The sequence below is a fragment of the Canis lupus genome, chromosome 34 (genome assembly GCF_011100685.1).
Source record: "Canis lupus familiaris isolate Mischka breed German Shepherd chromosome 34, alternate assembly UU_Cfam_GSD_1.0, whole genome shotgun sequence".
In the NCBI taxonomy this organism is placed as follows: domain Eukaryota; kingdom Metazoa; phylum Chordata; class Mammalia; order Carnivora; family Canidae; genus Canis; species Canis lupus.
In genome coordinates this window covers 42,193,790-42,220,714 of record NC_049255.1, presented here as the reverse complement: position 1 = coordinate 42,220,714, position 26,925 = coordinate 42,193,790, and the positions used below count along the sequence as shown (strand labels likewise).

General features: G+C 44.4%; 1 protein-coding gene and 1 long non-coding RNA gene across 4 annotated transcripts in view; one reads left to right on the top strand and one right to left on the bottom strand.

The window, feature by feature from the left end:
• Positions 1-26,925, bottom strand: part of KCNMB2 (potassium calcium-activated channel subfamily M regulatory beta subunit 2) — a 202,154-nt gene that overhangs the window by 32,680 nt on the left and 142,549 nt on the right. The window lies entirely within an intron of this gene.
• LOC102157308 overlaps positions 1-26,925 on the top strand; it is a 130,589-nt gene that overhangs the window by 59,477 nt on the left and 44,187 nt on the right. The window contains exons 3-4 of one of the 2 annotated variants that reach the window (XR_005384060.1): positions 6,155-6,270; positions 12,012-13,036. This is a non-coding gene — a long non-coding RNA (uncharacterized LOC102157308). Of the gene's footprint in view, positions 1-6,154; positions 6,271-12,011; positions 13,037-26,925 lie in introns of those variants that run through there. The other variant, XR_005384061.1, reaches the window with a different exon arrangement.

Sequence of the window (26,925 nt, the reverse complement as noted above, 5' to 3'; positions counted from 1 at the left end):
AAACATCTTTTAAATATGCTGGGCTGTTGCCAAAGCTGTGGGTTCATTCTGTGGCAGTCGAGTCTCTGAGAAATTCACAGAAGCAGAACAGACACCCTCTGGCTCCTGGAGGCTGGGTTTATAGGATCCAGAGTCAGGATGTTAGAGGAACGTTGTGTTCTCCTGGATAGGATTTGGCTTACGGATTATGTTGTTTCATCTCCAAGCAAAGCACTAAAAGAAGTTAGCTCTTATTATTTATTTTCTATGTAATAGTCATTTTCTAGAGATTTAGAAATATGAAATATCATAGAAATCATAACCACATATAAAAGTTAAAATAACATTGGGATCCCTGGGTGGCGCAGCGGTTTGGCGCCTGCCTTTGGCCCAGGGCGCGATCCTGGAGACCTGGGATCGAATCCCACGTCGGGCTCCCGGTGCATGGAGCCTGCTTCTCCCTCTGCCTCTCTCTCTCTCTCTCTCTCTCTGTGACTATCATAAATAAATAAAGAAAAAATATTTAAAAAAAAAAAGTTAAAATAACATTGAGTTAATAGAACAAAATAAGGAAAGTGGTTTCTTCATGACGTACAATCATGTGTGGCTTTCCTTCTGGTTGAATGCTATATTAATGGAACACGTGAGACTGGAAATATTGACTATTATATGATCTATTAGCTATTTGTATATATTATTTATGCCTATATCATGAGATGTATATGCATATGTTTACGTTGTACTTATATTACGAAAAATGTAAGGTGGATGGTGCTATTATTTCCAGATTGCAAATGATGCTTTACTTGAGATATCTGTTCAGATTTAGAAAAAGTGAAGCCATGCTTCAAAACCAATGTCTGATTGGTTTTGAATCCAATTCTCATGCTCTCCATAGAAAGACATTTTATGATGTTAGCCCAGTGATTCTCAAACTGTGATGTGCATAGGAATTACCTGGGGGTCTTATAACAATGAGGAATCTGATTCCCTGGGACCTGGGTGGTGCCTGAGTTTCTGCATTTCTAACAGCTCTCAGGTGATGCTGTGTGGAGGGTCTGCAGAGAACAGCGAGTGGCAAGGGCTCAGAGCACGGACTTCGAGTCAGTGGTCGGCGAGAGGCCCAATTTTGTCACTCCCTTGCTGTGTGGTCTTTAAAAAGTCATTTAACTTTGGTTAATGGTTTTAACTTTGGTTAGACTCGGTTGTTTTTCATCCGTAACATAGAGAGTTTGAAACAGAGAACCTTTACGGTCGCTCTCCACTCCAACATTTTGTTACTACCTCTCCGGGACTAGGCCGGGGAATACATCTCATCCAGCAGCCCTGGGACAGCATCAGAGATGCAAGGAACGGAGGCTGTGGGGGCGGCGGGGGTTGGGTAACCCGTCTAGACACAAGAAGTCATCCTCCCACCCCTGGTCTCCACGGATAAACAGTGAGAATTAAAGAAGGTGACACCTGAATGGATGGCTTTAGGAAGCCTTAGAAGTTGAACCTGCTAGCTCTTTAAATTACATGGATCCTTAAAAATAAATAAATAAATAAATAAATAAATAAATAAATAAATTACATGGATCCGAGATATTTCAAGTTAGTTGTGTTCCTTTTTGAAGATCTTTAAAGCACATCCAACAGGATGGAGATTGAATCCATTGTTAAAGCCAAGGAGCCCGCAGGAAATCAGAATGACTTGACTCTACGTTGGATGAACTACCCTCTAAGGATGAGGGTTGGCTTAATCTCCCAGGAAGTTATCTCATCCGTGACTCTGGTGGAGTCTTCTGCTCACCTCAGTCACTCCCGAAGGCCTAGGCATGTGGAGTAGAGGGAAAAGTGGCCCCTCTGCGTTAAAGCAAAGCAGTCGATGGCTGAGCTCCTGCCCTGCTCCCGGTTACCACCCGGCATTTCACAGACACACCCTCCGTATTGTAGACGCTCTGATATCACTCCAAGTGAGAGGAGCGAGTGATCTAACGAGCGTAGGACACTTCCAGACGCCGTGATCCTAGCGTGGCCCCCTGCTTGTTGTTTTAAGAGGATACGGAAAGGGGGAGATGGAAGATACATTCATTCTAATGAACCGTCTAAAGCTTGTTGGAAAGAACTTTCACTGACTCCTCGGGTTAGTCCAATAGGTGGATTTGGAGTTTCTTCAGCCCAGACAAACTGTTACTTAAACCCTGCAAGGTTTGCTATTAATTAAAATGAAAGAGAGTAGCTGCTTTAAGGACAACAGCGTAAACGTTCTGCGGAAGCTGAAAAAATTTCCAGGCTTCAAAGAAACACCCAGGATATGTTAATGGAAGCAGGTTTGGAGGTTCCCTGAGCTCAAAAGCAGGCCTCCTGAGCTCTTAAATAATTACTCCAACTCCGCTCACTTTATAAGACAAGGAACATCTCATTTGAGTTGTGATTAGGAAAGTGATAAAGAGACAAAAAAAAAAAAAAAAAAAAAAAAGCACTGTATGCTATTTTGTAATTTGGAGCCCTAGCATGAGCAGAGCGTGCGCCGGGCTATGGGCCGTGGGAGCAGCCCGGCTCCCGCTCCATCCCGAGGTCACCTGCTGCGGCATCTTCTAGGGCCGCGGTGAGGCCAGTGCAGCCCCTGGAGCGTGGAGACGCCTCCCAAGCCCTGGGCCCCACGGGGAGGCCCTGGGCCTGGCCCGGAGGAGCTTGCCCGGCGCTGCCTGGGGCTGCTCTCGGGACCGGTCCTGCGGCTGCCACTGCCCACCCTGGCCTAGGGCTGCTGCTCTGGTTGCTTACATAAAAAGAAAGTGGAACCAGAATGAAGAAGACGACGAAGATGAAGATGAAGACAAAGATGAAGACAAAGAAGAAGAAGAAAAGAAGAAGAAAAGAAGAAGAAGAAGAAGAAGAAGAAAAGAAGACGAAGAAGACGACGAAGAAGACGACGAAGACGAAGAAGAAGACGAAGAAGAAAAGAAGAAGAAGACAAAGAAGAAGACGACGAAGACGAAGAAAAGAAGAAGACGAAGAAGAAAAGAAGAAGAAGACGAAGATGAAGAAAAGAAGAAGAAGAAAAAGAAGAAGAAGAAGAAGGAGAAGGAGAAAAAGAAGGCGACGACAACAAAGAAGCAGCAGCAGCGGTGGCGGCCTGGGAGAGCCGTGCCTGAATGTCTGGGACGACTGTGGTCTGAGAACCAGCAACCCCCGAGCCGCAGCCTCCGCCTGAATGACAGCAAGTGGCCCGAGGATGTGCCCACCTGCCTCGGAACTGGTGTGGGGCCTCTTCGGCCTCCCGCACACAGCCTGTGCCTTCCTACCGCCTTGACTCAGTCTACGTGTCCCCTCTGCCTCCCTCCCCTGCCTGGTGAGTGACAGCCTTTGTCTGCGGGCCCATCTCCGGGGTCATGGGGAGCCTCCCTTCGGCCATGTTAGCAGCGTCCTCGGCCCCGCTCCCAGCTCTGGGGTGGAACCCGTGGGAGAAAGCACGCTCCCCGCTGCTGGGCTGCGACTCCGCCTCCCGGCTGGGCCAAGGCCACTTCAGGGCAGGGCTGTGTCTCACACGCCCTGACGGCGGTTTACACCTGCGGTTCACACCTGCAGCTCACACCTGCGGCTCACACCTGCGGCTCACACCTGTGGCTCACACCTACGGCTCACACCTGCAGCTCACACTTACAGCTCACACCTGCAGCTCACACCTGCGGCTCACACAAGGACACACTGGGTGCACCCGCCGCCCAGCCCTCCACTCTCCACTTGACACCGTGATGGTCACTGACTCCGGCCGCCTGCGCGGTGCCACTGCTGTGGCTCCCTCCTGATGCTTCCCGGGGTCAGGATGCTGTTCCTTCTCCCACTCCCACCTCCTCGGGCTCCTCCTCCTGACTGCCCTGCTCCCTCTGTCTTTGTCATTGACTCGGCAGGAAGTTTCCGTTGCTCGCTGGATTATCATCCGTAAGGTCTCCTTTAGAAGGGCAGCAGGACCCCAGGAGAGCAGACAGAGCCTATGCATTTGTCGGCCCCGGGCATCACCGTGCGCCAACTGTGGGACTTTGGACAAGTCACCTCAACACCCCTGTGTCTTAGTTTCCTCAGCTGTAAAAATGGGAATGGCAGCGTTTGTTTTTCTGGGTTGCTTGGAAGACGAATGAAGTAACAGATGCTCGATACCTAACGTCGGATCGAGGCACACAGTAGGAACATACTGAACATTCGCTTCTTTCTTTTGTCCTCTGTTATTAGTTTTTACAGCAAATGGATGGATTTTATCTTTTTGTAAAAAAATCCAATTAGGTTGCTTTGTACTTGTACATCGAGACTATTGATTTCTTTTTCCCCCTGTGGGCAGAGACACTCAAGAGAGGAAAAATAGTTTTCTGAGATACTGAGATAATAAAATCTGAAGTACTTACTCATTCTCATTACGTTCCGATACCCATCCTGAGCCAGAAGAGCATAGAGAGGTCCCTGAACGCTGGCCACGCATCACCATCATCTGGGAAAAGGTCTAGAAAAATACTGGATCTCAGGCCAGACCAGCGAGAACCTTTTGGGTGGGGCTCTGGCATTGGGATTTTTTAAAAAGCTGCCCAGGTATTTTGCATCAGGGCTGCAGCCCACGTGAGAAACATTGCTACAAACGCTCAAGTTCTGATTTTTCATTTAAGTTAAATCCTTTATGGAGACGCCTCCTGTCTCTGGAAGCTTCGGCTGGAGAGTAACAGTTCTGAGTGCTACTCTGTGCCGTGGCTTCTCCATGGGTACCAGCGCCGAGGCCTGGAGGTGACAGCTGCAAGGGCGAGGGGCGTACGAGGCAGGGAAAGAGCAAGTGGATGCAGTTTTCTGCCGGTGTCCGTGGCCTTGAGCTACGCATATGGGATGCGCCTAATGCACTCTGCTCTATTAAACAGCAAGTAGGAGCCAGAACTATTTAACACATAATTACACACCTAATCTTGCGTAAAATTGTTAACACTAATGACATCACAGCAGCAACTTAAAAGGTCACTCTAAGCACAGCAATATAGGAATGCTTCTAATGTGTGAGACTTCCTCTTTGCAGACGGCAAATTATATGTTCTCCATAGGAACGGAGTTGTTTTGGCTTCAGGGCCTTGGGAGGGAGAGGCCAAATGTATGGTGACAATTTTAGACCCAGTGATTTAATTTAGAAAACACTGGTACATCTTAAGAGCAGTTTTAAATGCCTTTGGGATTTTTTTTTCCAAAATAAACTACTATGTCTTGTTTTCATTCATTTGGGCGTCCATCTGATGGCGCCTGTTACGTGCCTGGTGTGTGCCAGCCGCGTCCTGGGCGTTGTGGGCACCAAACGCCAGATCTGGGTCCAAGGAGGGGTCACGATAATGAATCGACATTGGCGCCCTAGCAGACCTGCTCTTTCCGAAGGGCGCCGTGACTTCCCAGTGGGCATATCTAATAGCTACTTGTCTCTTCCCATCTTACTTAACTCGCTCGGCTTACTGAATTTGATACTAATATCATTGGTCATTTCCTACTTCTGAAAACGCTTTATAACCTTGACGTACGGACAACGTTCTCTTGTTTCTTTTTCTCCCCCGCTGGCTGCTCCTTCCATTTCTTTGTTGGGTTCCCGTGTCTCTATCTGCCCCCTAAGTGTTCGTATCATTTGGGGGACTAACGTGGATGTGAAAGACCTTTCTTCCCCAGTTTATGCCCCAAGGACTGAGTGATTGGCTCTGCTTGCTTCTCGGATGTAGAGGCAAAGAAGCGTACTGCTGGACGCTAATGGCCTCTTTGGGAAGAACCAAGTGAGGGAAATTGGGTTCTGTGAATTTTTATCACGGACTGCTCTTCAACAGCTGGGTTGCCAATGTCTGGGCTCCTCTGGCTGGAGATGGTTGTGGGAGTTACTTGCGACCTCTGTCACGTATGTGGGCCAGCTGTTGTTCGAGTAATCAGGATGTGTTTGACATCTGCTTCAGGAGGACGTAGCCCGAGCTAAATAATGTACCTGTCCTTTAGCCTGCTGGTGACTTGGCTTGTTGAGCTCAGCACTTTCAGAGGCTCTGGGCTTTTCATCTTCACTCTGGAGCCGAGTAAGTGTATGAACAAAGGCAAAACACTCCTTTTTTCCCCTCACTGTTGCCACCTGTGAAAGGATAACTGTGGAGCTAAACTCTATTATTTTAGCTAATTCAGTATTCATTCCTTCCATTAACAGAAACTTGTTACTGAAGATGTAACACATGGCAGGCACCGAGCTGGGTCTTGGGGAGAAGTTGGTGAACACAGCCCATGTGACCCCTCCTCTGTGGACCTTATGGGCTCATCAGACAGGTGTGCATGGAGATCTTTATTTTATTTATTTATTTTTTGGAGATCTTTAATACGAGATTGATATGCATGTGCATAACGAAGTAGGTTTTGTAGCACATCTACATCAGAAATGACTATCTCAGGGCTCAGTTGAAAAAGCTGTGAAATTACTTTCAGGTTGAAATCCCAGCTCTACAACGCAGTAATTATGTAACCTAAATACATTGTTAAACTTCCCTGAACCTCATTTTCCTCATCAAGAAAATCAGAGTAATAACAGATATCATAAAGATTCACCATGCAGATAATTTGAAATAATGTATAGCATTGAGTAGGCACTCAGTAAATGTTAGTGTTTTTCATTTGGAGGAAATAGAAATTTTTTTCCCCAAATTGCCATACCAATACATCAAGCCCTTCTGTTTGAGTCATTTAAAAAAAAATACGTCTTATGCAGAAATGGAATACACATTTCTGCATGGGCTTAATTAGTCCACTATTCCATAATTCATTTCTTAATGAGCTTTTCAAGCAGATAATCACAACTGATGTTCAGTTTGATTCCTTCTATGCTACATATTTAAAACCAGTTTAATTGTTAAACATTCACTCTGTTGGGCATGCACATACACAGCTGGTGTGAGAAAACCTGCTCATAACTCACGTGTGCCTCAGATTGGTACAAATGACAGATTTATGCTGAAACCATCCATCTCTTCTCAGTGCATGTGGTTTAATTCTTCTATTTCAGTTGAAAATCAAGGACGCCAAACTATAATAAGAGCTTTTTTACAAAGAGGAGCTAGAAATGCCAATAATAAACATAAAGGTATGAGGTTCTTCTCCAGACCTATATAAATAATGCATTTATATGCATTGTTTCATTTAATTCTGTAACCCATATGAGAGCTCTCACTATTTACCAGAAGAGGAAAGTGATATTCAGAAAAGTAAGTAAATAGTCTCAAGTCACAGAGCTATTCAGTGATGATGTCAGATTTTCAATCCAAGACTGTCCAACCCCCAAACCCACGCTCTCTCAACTTCTTTTGAGGTTTTGAGAGCCCTTTGCCTCCTGGCCTCTAATTCTTCATACATAACACGAGGGAATTGAGAGATGAGTCTAAGGTTCCTTTCATCTGAAGAATTTTATTTCCTTCTGCTGTGGAAAATTTCAGCCAAGGTCTGTTCCTTCGACTTGACTTCTAATTTGTCTTTAGTTAGATATAATTTCTTTCTGTTTTATATTCTGTTAATTTCTTTATTTTTTAAAGATTTTATTTATTTATTCATGAGAGACACACAGAGAGAGAGAGGCAGAGACACAGGCAGAGGGAGAAGCAGGCTCCATACAGGGAGCCCGATGCGGGACTCGATCCCAGGACCCCAGGATCACACCCTGGGCTGAAGGCGGTGCTAAACCGCTGGGCTACCCAGGCTGCCCACATTCTGTTAATTTCTTAAGTCTTAAGGCTCATGGGCAGTCTAGTAAAGCAGAGGGAGGAGAGATTAAGCACCAAGCAGGAAGGCAACATGAAAGCACCCCAGTGATCCTTGAAAAGGATTTCTGTAGACCCAGGCATTGCTGTAGAGCTGGACATCTCGGGTGCAAACCTTGTTTTGATGTTCAGATTGCAACAGACTCTTCCGTCTAATCTCTCCCACTCCCTATGCTGCCCCCCCCCCGCCCCCGCAGCCCAGCCCTAACCCAGTTGTTGACCCACCACTCTGTCCCAAGGCGGAGCTGTGATACTTGAAATTTTAGATGCCGTAGCAGATTAGTGAGATATTTTGGGGGCAAAAACATATGGTTTGTGGGTCCAACTGTGGTGGTCACTGAATGAACTCTATTTGTCCATGGCCTCTCTCAGTAGGTGCTCTGACGGACTACTGATAATATGTGTAAAATTCTACTGCGAGAGGAAACCAGCTGAGCTTGCTATTCTTAGCCCCAAATTGAGTACCTCAGGTCTTTCTTTTTGCCAATGGGACTATTCCTTTGATTTATCCTTGTCTTTAATTGCTAAATGAAATAGAAACCATGAGCTTTGAAAGCAGAGAAAACTTGACTTCAAATTCCATTTCTGCCCTTTTTGTTATAATATTGCATTGGCTATAAGCTAATTAACTTCTCTGAAACTCAATTTCCTTGTCTGTGAAATGGGAATATGATGTAACCTTCAAAATTTGTTGTGAGGATTAATTAAAATAATGAACCTGACATTATCGGTAGCTTTTTATTTATATGTAAATGCTTATTTATATATCCTAATATACCTAATATGCCAAATTAAGACCATTATCTCAATGAAGGGGTTTGAGACAGAATTCCAAAAAATCATTGAATACTAGCTGGAAGAGATATCAGAAATACTCTAGTGCAGACATATGCCAATATCGAGGCTTGGTGGTTTTGGGTTTTCTTGAATAGTTAAACTTTTTGAGACTGTAGATAAAAGGTAAAATGTCTTTAATTATAAAAATAGGTTTCCACAATGCAAAGGCACTAAGCAAGCAAAGGAAAATATTTTTAAAATTCTAAATTGTACTTTGATCCAGTGGAAGGAACTGTACTTAAAAATATGAGGAAAAGAAAAACAGTAACAGTAGTAGTGATTCCTTATTCCTTTTTGATGCTTACAAGTTGAAGAAAAACCCACTCAAACTACTTGGATTTTGTGGTGAATACTCTTGAGAAATATGAAATTATATATATATATATTTTTTTTCCTTTTTAAAAATCTATGTTCTTGTTATTGTCTGAAAAATGCCTAATGTGATAATTCTGTTGCTGAGAATAATCATAAAATAAGTAATATAATGCCTTGGAATATAATACCTCAAAGAGCTTCCACCTCCACATTTTGTAGCCTGTATGATTTTGGGTTCCACATTAAGGACTAAGAACCCAGGAGACTAAGAGAACCACATAAGAAGATGAGTGAGGGTCAGAAATTGGAAGCCTAGCTATCCTTCAACCCACACATCTCCCCCTAACTGACCACTCAAATTGGAAAGAGGCAGCATGGGTCAAGGAGGCAGATGGGAATCATTTCTGCCCTCACTTTCATTTCTTCCTTGCTCTGTGACATGGGAGGAGTTAATTAGCCTCACCGAACCTCAATTTCCTTATCTGTAAAAATGAAGGTTGTAATTGCCTCCAAAAATCGTTTCAATATTAAGTGAGAGGTCCTGTCAAGTGTCTGGGACATGATAGGTACTAATCAATGTAAATCTCTCCCTGAAAGGGACTGATTTGGTTTTATTGTCAAACATCTGTTATCAAAACCCAGAAGACCTGCCTCTTTTCAAAGAGGGAAAAATAGCCAATGCATATGTTTGGTTTCTTGAAAAAGAAAAAAAAAAAAAAAAAAGAAAAGGACAGCTATCCATTAAGATGCATTGATTAAAAGTTGATTCATATTAGAAGATATTGAATATATGGGGATGAAAAAAGTGATTTTCTTGTCCCTCACACCTCATCCACTCAGTCTCCAAATTCTTGTATATAATTTCTTACCATCTCTAGAGAACCACTGTCCAATAAGAGTATAATATGAATCACATATGTAATTTTAAGTTTTCTAATAGTCACAATGGAAAGAATAAAAGAAGAAATTGACTATAATAATACATTTTACTTAACCTAATATACCCCCAAATATCTTCAACATGTAATAAAATAAAAGTTATTATTATTTTTTAAACATTTTATTTATTTGGCACAGAGAGAAAGAGAGAGAGTGCACAATCAGGGGCAGTGGGTGAGGGAGAAGCAGGCTCCCAGCTAAGCAGGAAGCCTGATGAGGGGCTTTCCTCATCCCAGAACCCTGGGATCCTGACCTGAGCCAAAGGCAGAAGTTTGATTGACTGAGCCATGCAGGCACCCCAAAATAAAAATTATTGATGAAATAATTTATATCTTTTTTTAAAAAAACTAAGATTTTAAATTTCAGTGCATATTTTATATTTATAACACATGGCAATGTAGACTAACCACATTTAAAGTGCTCAGTAGGGGATCCCTGGGTGGCGCAGCGGTTTGGCGCCTGCCTTTGGCCCAGGGCACGATCCTGAAGACCCAGGATCGAATCCCACGTCGGGCTCCCGGTGCATGGAGCCTGCTTCTCCCTCTGCCTGTGTCTCTGCCTCTCTCTCTCTCTCTCTCTGTGTGACTATCATAAATAAATAAAAATTAAAAAAAAATAAAGTGCTCAGTAGGCTCATGTGGCTAGTGGTGAGTGTTTTGGGCTATTTTAGAATCTTCTCTCTGTCACTACATCAATTTTTGCAACAATAATATATCATCAAAAACAATCATCGTTTCCATTTATTGAGTACTTGCCATGTGATGATGAGTGCTGTGTTTTATATGCATCACATTGACAAATACCCTATTTTATGGATGAGGAAGCTGAGGCTTAGAGAGATTAAATAATATGAAGGTCATACAACTTTTTAAATGGCAGATCTGGGGTTCACATCTAGGTCAGTTTGATTCCAGTGTCTATCATGCTGTCTGTCTAGATTCCTCGAATAGCCTCCCTACTGGTTAGCTGCCTCACAGCAGGACATTTTGATATGGCGATGTCAAAATAGCCACTTCAAATTTTAGTACCATTATTTTATTATTGCCAAGTAATTTTTGCCACAGACATTCTTTGAGCCTAAATTTGTCTGCACATTTATAAGGACCAGCCAGACCCTCAGTTCATTCCCACATCACTTAGAGTTGTAGGGCTGGGGTGAGGTAGAGGGATATAATCGGTGTTCAGAGCGGGCCAAGATTGCTGGTGCAAATGCCAGCATTGTCCCCAAAAAGGATGAAGTTTCCTTAGCTGATTCCAGATCTAGGGAAGATGCTATGCAAGAGGAATCATACCAAGTAGCAAGGCATCTGTCAAAGACCATCAGGATCCTTTCAAAAAGATTTAGGAACTGACTTGAAGATGCTAAGAAAGAACAATCTGACTATCAATTAGGATAACAGTTCAAACGGATGGAAATACAGCAAATATGTTTAATTTGTGACTTTACAGTATTATTTTTAAAACTAACTGATTACCATTAGAAGATGCTAGGAAATAAAGTTATTACATTGAAAATTGGTAAGAATAGGGAAAGCATATCCTACATTTTCTATATTAACTAAAGCACTGGGAAACCAAATGGTAGGTGAAGTGAAGTTTCTCTTTATAGAAGTAGTTCACCTAATTAAAGAGGAAATGATATTAGAATTAAACTATCATCATTTTTCAACTCTTAAGAAGCCAAATTTCCTAGACTTTGATCATCAATGACTGTTACCATCAAAAAAGAGAGCCAGTCACAATATCAAATATGAATTAGTTTTGTCAAACCCCGCCTCCCCCCAACTTGAATCTGATCAAGGCTCTGGAACCAATGAACAATTTATAGAAAACAAAGAGGACAGAACATGTTATAAAATATAGTGAAGATGCAATCAGTAAAATTCAGATTTTGAGGACAGATGACCTGGAGTCTTTAATAAATAATTCCAAAGATAAAATAGAGAAGGAACCTGTTTATTAAAGGAGACTTAAAAAAACATTATTTACTAAATATAATGTGTGAATTTTATTTGGATACTGATTTACAGACTGTGAAAGAAAAAGTCATGTTCTCTTCTATTTTTAATCTTTATTGCAATCCAGTTCCTCTAGGAGTATTTTTTCTAAGCATACTTTTAGTCGGGTCACTTCCTTGCTTAACATCCATCAATGGCTTTCTATTCTTTGTAGGTGAACTCAAGGAAGACTTCACAGGCTTCACGTGCTCTACTTTAAGGAGGATGATACAACTTTAGGGAAGCCTTCCTAGACGAAGGGAAATTGATAGGAAAGAAGGGGAAGAGTATTAGGCAGAGTTTCAAGGAAGAGCAATTGAATAAGCTCAATGATATGAGCATATTATGTGGGGACTGGGTGGGAGGTTGGAACTTCTTGAAATCGAAGGTCCATGTTGTGTAGCTGGAGAGTGAAGAGCCATGAAAACCAAGTCTTGGAGAAGTCGATCCTTGTTCTAGTGGGATTCATCATTGCACTTTCCTTTTGCTCCCTAAGTGTCAATATAAGATGAAACTCTTCTTGAAAGTAGTGATGCTCAATCTTTTCCCCTCATGACACACGTTTCCATGCACTCTACTCTATGAGCATTACCGACTTCTGAAGGTTAGACTACAGCATAGGCCCCCAGTTATGCGCCAGCTTTACCGTGGTGGCCTTCATGACCAATCTCTGTGCAGTGTGTCTGGTTACCCCAGCTGAAAACCCCGCTGGTGGTGGTGGTGGTGGTAAAGTAGTGTCCAGCAGCGGGCGGCAGGAGCTGGGGGCGAGAGTGCTAGAGCTCCAGGGAGGAGCATTCTCACCTACTAGACCAGAGCCAGCAGACAAATCCAGGTCCGAGAGTGAAGTATAAATACAAACACCGAGGATTATGGTCAGATTCAAAGACTGGCTTTATTGTGTTCCCAAGAGAGAGAAAGGTGGTTGAGGACCATGGAGGACACACCGGCTTCCCCTCCTCTCAAGATTTGAAACAAGCTTGACTCAAGGATGCAAGGAGTCAGCCTGGAACAAGTGGGGAAATGGTCCTGGTACAAGTGAGGCAAGGCTTGGAGGCAAGGGCTTTCCATCTTTACTGGTGTGTTACTCTCTGCTCTCCCCCATTTTTGACTGTGTGGTCCTGAGTTGACAATTAAGCACACCTTAGCGTATTTCCTTATTTTTAAAAATGGAATTATTATTGGCACATGGAAGGAACTTAAGGAACTCTTTTTTTTTTTTTTTTTTTTAAGATTTTATTTATTTAATCATGATGAGAGAGAGAGGCAGAGAGGCGGACTTAATCCCGGGACTCCAGGATTAGGCCCTGGGCCAAATGCAGGCTCTAAACTGCTGAGTCATCCAGGGATCCCTGGAGCGAGCTCTTTTTAATGGATTTATCTCAAAGTTATGTCAAGGTCAAAAGACCCATTTCTTCTTTCTGAACATTCTCACCTTACATAAACTGATATGTAAGATCAAAATAAAGCTCTTCTCAAACTCATGTTTGCCATATTGCTTTCAAAACATGTAAAAAAAAATGAAAATAAGCACTGCAAGCAAATTGTAGAGGAAAAAGATGGTCATTGTTTCTTTCAAGGGACAGAATTCTGTAAGAAACAAAAAGAAACGCAGCTGCAATAGCCAAGGATAGCGGCCAGTTGAGTACATTTGGCTAGAATAGTCCATCATGAATGAATTGTGGGGTCGGGGAGATTGTTTCCAAAGCTGTGGTATATTATGGATCCAGAGTTTACACAGCACTGAGTAAGCAGGGTTATTGAGGGAAACTAAATGACAAACCAACCAAAGCTGGTATTAGTGACATGAATATTTTATGCTTTAAGGAATTTACCAAAAATAATCAATTACTATAAAGCCCTATTCACTGCTAAGTGACACTGCTAAGGACATGTTATGCCCTTCGTCATCTGAAACTCAGAAGATCCTTGGAGGTCATTCTCCGTGTATCTGATGATTCAATCCTTTGGAATGTTCTAAATGAGGAGTCATCAGCTATTGATTAAAAGACTCCAGTGGTGAGGAATCTACTTTCTCTGGAGACAACACCCCCCCACACACACACCCATTGTTGGACATTTATATTTGTTGGAAAGTGTTTCTATAATATGAGCTGGAGTCTGCCTTCCTAGAGTTCCACTATTGCTCCTGGGTCTACAGTTTGGGTTGCTTTCCAGATGTCTCATTCAGCTGTAATATCTGCCAAAACTCCTTTGCTATAAATTGAATGTTATCCAACTGTTCCTCACATAACATGATCTCAATTTCTTTTCTTAGTTTAGTCCCCTCCTCAGGCTGTACTCTATTGGTTAATATTTTTCCCAAAGTATCACAAGCAGAACAATACTAAAATTTATTATTGAATGGTGCTATATATTTTTAAATTAATTTAGTTGCCACAGAACCTCTATAAGAAAGGCACTCTTCTTATTCTTACCTTATTGATGAGGAAACAGAAGCATAGAGACCTTAAATAACCTGCCCAAAGTCATGAAGCTGAAACGTGGAGGAGCTAGAAAATGAACTTCCAGCTGCCTACATCCAAAATCTATGCTCTTAAACATAGCACAATTGTTATTTTTCTGAATATGGTGCTTGTAGTGTCATCTGCTTAGTGCTGAGAATAGCAAAACGATCCCCTCCTTCTGTGTATGTATCCTGGGAGACTGCATTCACTTCTGGCTGGTATGCCTGACCATGACACCTATAGGGGATCAAGTCAAGAGTCAGATCCTGAACTTCCACACCTGTCTTGGAAAGGCCATGCAGAGGTCCTTATCCTGAAGATGATGGGGCCCTACTTTACATTTAGGATGATGGAGTCCTATTTTGCACTTTTTTTTTAAGATTTTATTTATTTATTCATGTTAGACATAGAAAGAGAGAGAGGCGGAGACACAGGCAGAGGCAGAAGCAGGCTCCATGCAGGGAGCCTGACGTGGGACTCGATCCCAGGACTCCAGGATCACGCCCTGGGCCAAAGGCAGGTGCTCAACTGCTGAGCCACCCAGGGGTCCCTATTTTGCACATTTTATTTTGATATCTGTCACACATTTTTGAACGGGGGGAGGGGCAGGCCATGTGATCATATTTATATATTTGAAACATTACTGTGAAGCTAGTATTGAGGATCAATTAGAGCAGGATGAAATGATAAGCAGGGAATTAGATGATGATGAGGGCAATAATCCAGACAAAACCCAGAGGTAGTGGAGATGGTAAAGGATGGAGAGATCTAGGCATACCTGCTTGGAAGGTATGAGGTGACTGAGTGGATTCAAGGAAGATAAGGCAATGGCAAGAAGATCTTTTTTTTTTTTTTTTTTCAAGAAGATCTGAAAAGGATTTTCAGGGTCCCCTGAGGACGGTGTAGATGGTGGCATCATCTATCACAGTGGACAATGTAGTACAAAGAGGAGCACTTTGGGGCAGGGGTAGGGGGGTAGAGTTTGGGGGGTTCAGGGAGTGGTCAGGAAGGATCAAGAAAACACCAGGCAAAACCTCCAGGAGAGAGGGCTGCAGGCAGTGGACAGTGAGGAACTCAGACGAGGGGTCCAGCCTCGAGCAGGTGCAACAGCTTGGCTTTTGTTCTTGGGAACCCTGAGGATAAAGTCTCTGAGCTGCCCTTGACGTCTTCCTGTGTCAAAACCCCAGCAAAATGGCTTTCTTTATTGCCTTGTCAGTTGTAAATGAATTTACTTTTACATAAGAAATGATGTTTGACAAGAGCCGTATTCATCACTTCAAAATGTGCCCCGAATGCTCTAGCAAGGTGACCAGTTGTATGAATGGTATGTCTGATGATGCTGCGTGGTTCTTTCTCAAGAAAATGAATTCTTATTGTAAGAATCTAATATTTTTAGTATAAAAATACAGGAAATTTAGGTCCCAGTAAAATAAGAGTCTATTTCGTCTAGAATACAAGTATTAGGTCATTCTTCAATTTCCTCTCTAAAAATAGTATTCTCCTTTTTTAAAAAAAAAAATACTTTAAACATTTTCTGAGTTTGTCATTTATTGATGCATCCATTTTTGTAATATTTGTTAGAAACGTACTGGGTCAGATACCATACAGGGGATGAGCGATGAATTCCCTGGTTTGGGCCATTATCAGAAAAATGGGAATCAAAGGCTTAAGCACAACAGTGAATGTGGTGAACTGGCCGCAAATATTAACTGGTGAACTGCTGACCATTTTTTAACAGCCTGTTTATTCTTGTGGGAATCGAAGATTAATTCTTGCTCCAGAAAGTCGAAGATGGAACAGTGTGTCTCTGAACTTTGATGCATTTTCTGGAACCGGGCTGCAAATATTCCATGATTTAGAGAAATGCGAGCCTAGTTCAGAAAGCGGTTCTGCCCCTGCATTTGTATGAAGATGGTTCTGTTAACCTCCGGGGAGGTGAAATCTTCTGCTAAGTTGAGAGCTTCTAGCAAAATTAAGGTCAAAGAGAAGGAAAATAGTGAGGTGTCGGTTAGAAGGAACACATGCCCTAGGCTTTCAGATGATGCTGGTATCGTTTTGTGCTACTGTCCAGCCGTCTGCTCTGACGCAGGGAAGAGGAAGACGTAACGTTGTGCCAAGGTTGAGTGGAGGAAAGGAAGTTCCTGTACTTCTAGAAGCATGTTCTTGGCAAGCCCAGTGCATGCGTCTCCTTTGTGGTCCAGACCCGGGTGGCGTGCTTTCCCCAGCATCCGTGACACAGGTCTGGGCCCGGTGCCGGCACCTCCCCTGCATGTGAGTGAGAGCTGAGGACTCACTGAACCCCGAGGGTTTTCTTGCTCAACCCTTTCGGATGCAACCAATGCCTCAAGACTGAGATGGAAATGAGATCTATGGCCCAGGGCCCGGGGACCCTGCAGCGACGGAAAGTTTGCAATCCCTGCCCACCAAGGGGGTGATAGCAAGAGGTGAGAGCTGCTTAGGGCCCAAGGTGGAGCCTCCTGGATGAGATTACTGCCCTCACAAAAAGGACCCCAGAAAGCTCCTTCGGCCCCGGCCACGCGTGAACGCAGGGACGGGATGGCCTGTTCATGAGTAAGGAGGTGAATCTTCCCCAGACGCCGAAACTGCTGGCCCTTGATCTTGGTCTTCCCAGACCCCAGACCCGTGAGAAACACATCTCTGTGCCTTATAGGCCCCCCACTCCGAGGTACCGCGTTAGGGCGGGTGGCCCGCTTGGACCAAGGCGGATGTGCTCAGTGCCCTCTTCCTTATCTTGCCCACCCCTGTTTCTCGTAGCCTCTATCTCCCCAAGATCCAGTCTGAAGAAAGGGGTGGCACCGAGGGCTGGGCTATAATTGAAGCAGAAAGCCCTGTCCCAGAAAACCCCAAGTTAATATGCTTGAATAGGGGACACCGAGTATTTTCAGCTCTGTGGCTGAAATGGAAATGTCGTGGCTTCTGTGTGTAGAGGACTCCTCGCCTCCCCCGGTTTGGCGGTCACCGCAGTAGGCGATGCTGAGGTCGCGTAAACTTGCAGAGGAACGTGCCTGGCAAATTCCTCGAGTCCCCACGGGGCCGTGGATCTGGAGGACATGGGGCCGGGAGGAGGGTGACAAGGGGGTGAGGCACCTGCAGACGGGCCCTTTCTGAGCTGCTGCGTCCCCCTCACTCGCTTCCAGGGAGGACCATGCTCTGCGTGTTCGCGTCCTGTCCTCTTAGACATTTGTCAGAACAAAGGGGCGATGCCAACTGGATTATTCTGGACTCAGATTCAGGAAGGGGAGCGAGCTGGCCTGAGATCATTAGGCATCGCCGTGCAGGTGGTCACTGCGGGGACACGAGGGTCACGTGGAGTGGCAGGAAAGCGGGAAACGAGGGTCAGTGGCCGATGAACAAATGGGGGACGACATGTCCAGCAAGCGTTGGGGCTGGAAATCAGGGACCCTCAGCCTTGAGCCAAGGGAGGGGGCCGGGGCCTGGCCTCTTCTCCTTCTCGTGTCCCCAGGTCAGAAGAGCGGTCATGATGGGCTGCTGTGCAGGCCTCCCCGGGCCCGGAGGTGCCTGGCCTGGGCCCCACTTCGCTCGGCAGGAAGGCGAGAGGTCGGGCAACCGGGGCAGAGAGCCCGGGCACTTGTCCTGGAGCTGCCCACGGCCTGGGGCCTTGTGGTGCATGAAGGGGTAGAGGCAGCCTCCAGGGAGGCCCACTCCGAGCCTCTCAGCCAGGTGATGCGCCGACGACCGGGCAGGTGCTCGGGCGTGCGGAGGCCGAGGCGGGGGCATGGGCACCCCTGGGCCGGAGCCCACAGCCCGGAGCCCGGCGTCCTCTGATGGCAGAGCCTGAGTCAGGACTCGCTGAGACCGGGTCGGAGGTGAGCAGTGGGGGTGAGCAGGGGGGCAGAGGGGTCGGGGGCGATTCTGCCGTCGTTAGGCAAACCCAGATGGACTGCCACGCAAGCAGGTCCTCCTGATCCAGTGAGCACCTGTGCTCTTAATGGTTTTGTGCGATTGCTTTTCCCAGGAAGCCATGTCGCGGGACCTGCCCCGTGTTCACGGGCACTTCAGTCCTTTCGCTGGAAGGGTGCTCCCGGCACCCACAGGGCCTCGACAGCCATGCAAGGGCAACCCTGTTTATAGCTACGTAACCAGAGTCTGGAGGTGCATGGGACAGTCCAGTTTCCTATTGGCACTTCCTTACTCTTCAATTGTCACCATTTGGACAATAAATTGTATAACCCACCAACTGAGTTACAGAAATCTCCTGGGAGCAGATGTTCTTCCGTTAAATGGTAACTTTACTAGAGATCGAATTCCTACGTAATACATGCATCTGGGTCTAAGTTGTACTCTGGCCCATTTACATAATTTCCTTATTCTGGTATCAATAAAGCTATTATTACTATAGCTTCATGGTACATTTGAATACAGGAGAGAACTAGTCCATCCTTTTTTTTTTTCTACCAAAAATATCGTGGCTATTCTTTAGTATTTATTCTTCTGGATGAATTTTAGATGTAGCTTGTCAAATTTTGTTTAAAAAAAAAAAATCTTAGGATTTGGATTGGAATTACTCTTGATTTTTTGGGTAAATTTGGAGAGAATTACCATATTTACCCAATCAAGTGTTTCTGTACTTCCTGCCTTCCTGCCTGGACTTCTGAATATCGTTGCTGACTGTGGGTTTGCAATTCCTGCGTTCCATTCACCTTTTGGGATAGCCCGCTGGTTGGATTTGTTGCCCGTTTCCATGGTTATTATTATTTACACGACATAGAGGGTCTAATGACTTGCATGTACTTGAGCATTTTTCAGGGTCTTCCCCTGGCTCGGACCCTATTTCTATCCAACCCCAGCAGGAAGGTGCTGTTTCCCATTTCATCCTGATCTGGTGTGAGAACTGGTCATGCAAGGCCAAACCCTAAGACATGATAAAATGTACTTTCATTAAGCAGCGCGAGCACTGGGTACTCTCAGAGAACTCGAAAGCGCATTACATGGTGCAAACTGTAATGGGGATATAATGGTTAAAAACATTGAATGGTTCCAGTGAAGTCAAGGTAAATTAGGGACCATACATATCAGGGGTGAAAAACCAAATCGATGAGGTCAATTAAGGGAGGCACCTTTGGAACCCCGAAGGAGTCTTTGCTTGCAAGTGGCAGGCTGCCTCTCAGCACCACCTGCGGGGCCTGCAACGTCCCCAGGTCTGTATGTGTAATGGCCTCTTCCTTGGGGCGGAACGGGTGGTATTTGGGGGTTTGCTTTACTCTGAACATTAGACAGTCCCCTCTGGGTGAGTTGGCTCTTGCTGTCACGCTGCTGTTCAATATTAGTACATCACTGGGCGTCCTTCTCTTTCAGGCTTCGCTTGTGCAAAAATAAGAGAAATGTGAGAAAATTAGAAACGCCGGATTGACGAGTCTGGCTTAGACTTCTATTTGCTCTGCAAGCTAGAGATGGGGCTCTTTTATTATTCTCTTTGTTTAGGTGAAAGGAATTCCGATGGAGGTCAGGGGGATAAATGAGGAGAAAATGCAGACCTGCAGCCTGAGAAGTAAATGCTCATTGACCGACCCGAGGGCTCCACTAAAGGCAGGGCTCCTCCAGAGAAGTGAAATGGCAAAGCAGGGATGCTGAGGGCCGTGCCTCTTGACCTTTTAAAATCCACTCCTCCCACGGTGCTTTTCATTCTGCTTCTGACCAGTCTTGTGTGATGCTGTGACTTGTAATATGAAATACGTATTCGGTCTTCTTCCTGAGTCTGGCACCGAGCTCCTAAAACCCTTGGAATTTCCAAAGTGAGGAAAGCAGCAAACGTGTCTTTTGTTATGTTAATGAAGTGACCTTTGGAAAGCACCCTTGGGTGGGGACTGGTTGCCGGGAGAATCAACCTTGTGGGTCAGAGAGTTGGAACTTCTGCACCCTCGACCTCTGGGGAGAAGGTAAAGACTGGAGCTTCCATTAACCACCAACGGCCAATGATTTAATCAATCCTGCCTGTATAAGGCAGCCTTCAAAAAACACCAAAAGGACGGGGTTTGGAGATCTTAGGGTTGGTGAACACAGAGATTTGGGGAGGAGGGTGCGCCTGGCAAGGGCCTGGAAGCTCAGAGCCCTTTCCCCACACCTTGCCCTATGCATCTCTTCCCTCCGGCTGTTCCTGAGTTACATCCTTTTACAATACCTGGGTAGTCTAGTAATTAAAACGTTTCTTTGAGTTCTGTGTTCTAGCCACTCTGGCAAATTAATTGAATCTTGGAGGGGGCTGGTTTGGGAACCTCTGATTTCTAGCCAATAGGTGAAAAGCGCACGTAACAACCTGGAACTTGTGATCGACATGGTGGAAGCAGAGGGCGGCCTTGGAGGACTGACCCCGGAACCTCTGGAACCTGATGCTGTCTCCAGGTAGTGTTGTAGGATATCCTGCCAGTGCCTGAGAAATGCTTGATATCGTGTGGGAATCACTCCATACCCCCAGCCCCAACACACGCACCCACAGAAAGAGGAAATCGGGCTGGGCAGAGACCCTCAAACGAGGAGCACAGCACCAGGGGGCACTGGTTTTAGGCTTCCGCACCACCCAGGAGGCAGATGGTCCAGGAATCAAGGTCTGAGGTCCAGGGCAGAGCAGGTGCTTAATAAAGCGTCGCTGAAAGAATCTTCTGGGGGAATCCATACTCCACTTCCTCTCTGCATGGACTGGATGATGGAGGAGGATCATCTCTGGGAAATGAGACTTGTCAAGAGCCAGTCAAATGAGACACACACGGAAGCCCCTAGTGATGCAAATGGTCAGATCAAAGGGAAAAGTGTCTGCACAGAAGTCCTCTCCGGAGGATCGGCCCTGCGTGGGGCCTGTGTGGATAGGAGCGCTCCATTGCAGGGCTAACGAGGCGTAAACCTGCCTAAGACCTCGGGCATTGGGCTGTACATGGCAGCTGGGTCTTGACTGAGTGATGGGCGAGGAGAGAGAGAAGATGGATGGGGAACCGCGGGCATAACTGTGGCGCCTCATCCTAAATCTGCAACTAAAACCTAATCCCTGGTTCCCCTCATAGGGTTGTAGGTGGACGAGAGGACGTTTTGAAGTGCTGGCTCCCTTGTACAGTGAGTTCCTATCTTTGGCATTTATTCAAGAGTTTTACACAAATTATTATTTTTAAGAGTTTGGTTTATGTTTCTGTTTGCAACACATGAAGAGATATGGCAGAAATAACATAACAAACTATGAAAATAAAATAACAAAACTAAGAAAATATGAAGATAAAGAAATTTAAGCTAACAGTGCAGTTGTCACAAGACAGTGAAATTAATGACCAAATCACTTGACTAGAAGATATTTTTCATAGGAATCTGGAAGGTGGGGATATCCCTTTTTCTGGGGAAGTGAGGGGAGCTTTTATATATGAGGTAGGATTTGAGATGCATTTTATATGTTTTAATAAAATCTGGAGAGGCAGAGAGGAATGGGGATGTACAGAAGCAGATGCAGAGAGGAAGACAAGCAGCAGGTGTATTGCAGAGACGATGTGTTGGAAAACAAAGTCTTAGGCCAAGAATGAAGGAGGGGGAGGGGGACAGAGGAAGGTTGGGTGTAGAACAGAATGTTTGGAGTAGGAGAGACAGGATAGTCTGTGTCTTGCAATTACCATCTTCTTGGCAGAAGCAGGAGAAAGGGCATTTAATCAAATGTGAGGGGAGCAGAGATAAGCTTGAGGGTGTGATAAAGAGGGGGAAGGTCTAGATATCAATTTCTAAGGGTTCCAGGGACTGGGGAGCAGACAAGTGGTCAATAAAAGCCTTGCCTCGAACAAAACCAGAAACGACAAGCTCCCCTCCCCGCCTTCAGTAAATACACACACGGACTCACACACACACACACACACACGAACACGCAGCCGAGCGATGGTAGCAGAGCTGACCTAGAAGCCTGACTGGCAGGTGCTGAAGAGGACGTAGGTGGGTGTTACAGGAGGAGAGCTGGTGACAGTTGTGCAGGAGGCGAGCTGAAACATGTTCACTAAAGGGAATGTCCTTTTCTTATCGCCTCTCACGCTCCCTTTAGGAAAATAAGAAAAAGGTAGAACGAAAAGCTGAACAAGAAAAGGGAGGTAGTTTTATTTCATGAAACAGAAAATGGGCAGGGCTTTGGCGTCTCCTCACTCCTCATCTCCTAGGGAGAGGGCTAGTGTAGTTGGCCGCCTTCCTTCTCTAGCGTGCAGTTGATGAAAAACACGGGGAGTGGAGAAGCCACAGAAGTGCCCTTTGGGAAAGAGAGTGGGCCCAGGAGCCCATGCCCAGCGCCACCCTCTGGGACGAGTATGTCGTTGGCGCCAACTGTGCAAGAGGGCACAACTAACGTATTTGTGAGCAGACGGGTACAGCTTCGGTTGGATGGGCTCACACGTCAGGATGGCTGTACTTCGTTATTGCAGACATAAAAGAGGAGCAATAAATGTACCATTTCTTTTTCTTGAAGCTCTGAATTCAGCTCACTGTTCCCATCGATTGGTTTTCACAGGGTCTCACCAAGCATCATGGTGTGCTTAGGCTGGGGCGGGTATCTGGGGTGAAGAACTGTTTAAATACCATTGTGGTTAATTCAACTCTAGGCCAGGAGAGAGATTTTGTCCTTTTGTTTTGTTTTTCCTTTTTTGAGGTAACGTTCAGTTTTAATATGTGCATATCATTCTGGGTAATGCAAACCCAGACAAATGCTCCACATTAGCATCAGTCTTACGATAGTTTGCACCTGGCATCAAAGCTGAGAATAATTAGTTGTCCCGATTCTCACTCCTTGATGCCAGGGGGTAACGTGTTGTAATGGTAGGGTATTAAGGACATCTGTGTTTTGGGGGGGCAATTTATGAAAAATCAGTTTATGATTCAGTGTACCACCATGCTTCTTGTTATAATGAGTTTATTCGCATAAAGGTCAAAATATGCAAAAGCATTTGATTTTAACAAATAGGGGTTAGATTTTATGTTAGATTGGCAAAATGACAAATGGTGTGATGGAAAGAACACTGGACTATAAATCAACTCATGGGGGTTTAATCCTGGCTCCTTCATGTACTGTCTAACCTTGATCATTTAACTTTCCTGAGCCTTGGTTTCCTTTCCTATAAGATAATCCGAGTCATGACTTGCATTCCAAAGTGGTTTCCTGGTTTAAAATGTCTAACAATAGTGACAATAACTCTGTGAGTGTGGATTTACTTATGAACAGTCCCATTTCTCAGATGATGAAACGGAAGCCACTAAGGCATTTTTGAAGCCGCTAGAAAGTGGTCGAAGTAGGACATGACCCACTGCTTCCTGCTCCCAAACTGAAGATTGGACCCACCACTCCCCAGTTTCTTTTTGGCTTGATTTCTTTACAAAGAAATTGCTGAGGATCAAAAGGTACCATCCAGCCTTCCTCTCCACTCAGCCACGTGTGACCATGGTCACACCCTGAAATCTATCCACACCAGTAACTGTGTCCTCTCAGGCATCTTGATTCGAGCATCCTGGTCCCTGGTCAACAAGCACGGTTTCAGAATTCCTTTATTCCCTGATTGTCTCTGCTGCAATTTTTTTATCTTATCGAGTCCCCCAACCCAATGCCACTGCTTCTTCTCATTATCCATCAACCTGTCACCTCCTCTTTTTACTTTTGTCGTCACCCAAATTGATTTCATGGTCTTTCACCATATCCCTCCCTCTCAGACACCCTTAACTCTCCCACCTCACTTTTCTGTCATTGTTTTTGTTGGACTAAACCCCAACCTTGGGTAAAAACAGCCATCCATCTTCGCTGTTCCCGTACAGTGGCGGCCAAACTTTACCGAAGAAAATCATAAAGCCTGACTTACTGGTTTTACATTAAATGATGACTGTAAATTTCAAATGGCATTCGGCCATCGCCTACAGTTCTCTAGTGAGTTCCATCTCTCTCTCTGAAACAATTAATCCATCCCTTCACCTTTCCTGTCAAACATCCCACAGTTTCTAATTCCCTAACTGATGACCTTTCCTTCTCCACCACAGATCTATATGAAGTCCCCCCAGTTCTGTGGGGGAAATGTCACAGGACCCCCAGGGGATGACTGAAACCCTCAGTAGTACCAAACCCTGGATGTGTAGGTTTTTTCCTATATAGGCCTACTTCAGAGATGTTGCGGGTCTGGTTCTAGGCCACCACAATAAAATGAATATCACAATCAAGTCAGTTAAATGAATTTTCTGGTTTCCCAGTGCACATAAAAGTTATATTTACACTATATTGTAGTCTATTAAATGTGCAATAGCATTACGTTAAAAAAGTAAGTACCTTAAGCAGAAATACTCTATTGCTGTGAGATGATGACTATCATCTGAGCTTTCAGTGATCTCTGGTCACAGAACATTATAAGCCATATAGTAATAATAATAAAATTGAAATATTGTGAGAATCACCAAAATTTGACACAGAGACACGAAGTGAGCAAATGCTGTTGGACAAATGGTACCAATAGATTTGCTCACCGCAGGGTTGCCATGGATCTTCCATTTGTTTAAAAAAGGCAGTATCGTAAAGTGTAATAAAATGAAGTATACCTGTACACACACGCCTATGGTAAAGTTTAACTCCTAAATTAGTCACAGTAAGAAATTAACAATAAAAACTTATAAAATAGAACAATTATAACAAAATACTGTAATAAAAGTTATGTGAATGTGCTCTCTCGAAATATCTTCTTATACTGTACTCACTCTTCCTGTGATGTGTGAGACGATAGCCTGCGTGTGATTAGACGAGGTGGGATGAATGACACAGGCCTTGGGACACAGCGTCAGGCTGCTACTGACTTTCCGACTACACGTCAGGAGGAGGAACGTGAGTAACTGAAACTGCGGAAAGAAAACTGAGGAAAGGACGGGACTCCTGTACATCTGCTGGCATCTGTTCTCATGTTTCCTGTGTTTCCTCATAGAATGCCCTCCCCGTGTGCCCATCCAAGATCTTTCCCTTTATTCTCAACTCAGGATCCTGTTCTCTCCTATTTCTACAAAGTTCTCTCCTTCAGTTGCTCTCCTCCTCCCTTCCTCTTTATTGATTTAGTGATTATGATCCTTAAATTAGCAGGATTCTCAAATATTCCATGTTTTTAAAAAAACAAACAAACAAACAAAAAAGTTCCTTGATCTTGCATCTCCCATTCATTACCTTCTTGTTTTTCTGCTCATCTTTACAGCAAAACTTTTCAAATGAGTTGGGTGTACCTATTGTCTTCTCTTCCTCACTCTCCACTCAATCGCCATAGATTTCAATAGGATGTTAATCCCCATCTCTCACTAAAACCTCTTTTCGGGACGCCTGGGTGGCTCAGTGGTTGAGCCTCTGCCTTTGGCTCAGGGCATGATCCTGGAGACCTGGGATCGAGTCCCACATCCGGCTCCCTGCATGGAGTTTGCTTCTCCCTCTGCCTGTGTCTCTGCCTCTCTCTGTGTGTGTCTCATGAATAAATAAATAAAATCTTTAAAAAAATTTAAAACCTCTTTTCAAGATCAATAATGATTTCTAAGGTGCCAGAACCAATGGGCAGGTCTTTATTCCAAATTTACCTGAACTCTTGTCAGCATTCAATATAGTGGACTACTTATCTCTTGAGCAACTCTCCTCTTTTGGATTCCATAATAGCTTGCTGTCTTGTTTTTTCCCTTCCATGTCTCCAATTATTTATTCTTAATTTCCTTGGGTGGCTTCTCAATCTCTACCTGTTCTCCAAATGTTGAAGTGATTTCTCTCCTTAGTCTATGCTTCCTCGATGACCTCAACCAATTCCATCACATTAAATACCATCTATAGGTAAGTGACTCCCAAATTTTATCTCCAGACTTACCTCCTGAACCCCAGACTCCAGTTTCTCAAGTCATAAATTTAAGAGTAACTTTTGATTGCTTTCTGTACTTTGCTGTGCTTTCCCACATCCAGATAATCTCTATACTTTGTTGTTTATTATCTCTAATATATCTCTCTTTTCTTTGTTGGTGTGACTACAGCCCTGGTTTGAACTACCAACATTTCTCCTATCTGCACCTCAGTAATTGCCTCATATCTGATGTCTCTGCTTCCTTGATTTTTTCCCCCTTATTGTCTATACCTTACAGCACTTAGAGAGGTATTTTAAAAGGGGAAATTAGACTGGACCTTTCCTTGCTCTAAATCTGTTAATAGATATCCATTACTCTTGATATTTGAACTCTTGTTGTGCCCCATGTGGTTTCACTGACATTATTATGTCCTGTTCTTTTCCATCCAGCCGCACTGGACATGGTAAGTCTCCCCAGGGCCTTTGCACATTCTGTTCTCTTCCTAGAATGCTTTGCTCCTAGCTCTTGGCTTAGGTAGATCCTTCTGATCTTTTTGCATTTAGCTCAAGATCATGCATCCAGAGAGGCTTTGAATTGCCACCTTTTCTAAGAGTCCCACTTGCTTTTCTTTTTTCCCCTAATTACTTTTTAGCATTCACATTTTTTCTTTATAATCCTTCTCACAACTGAAATTACTTTATATATTTGTTTACTTGTTTACTATGTGTCTCTCTCAAGCAGACATTAGGAATTTGTTTATATTTTTTCAACTTTTCTCCAGTGCTTGGTATTTCCCGTCCCCTAGTATGC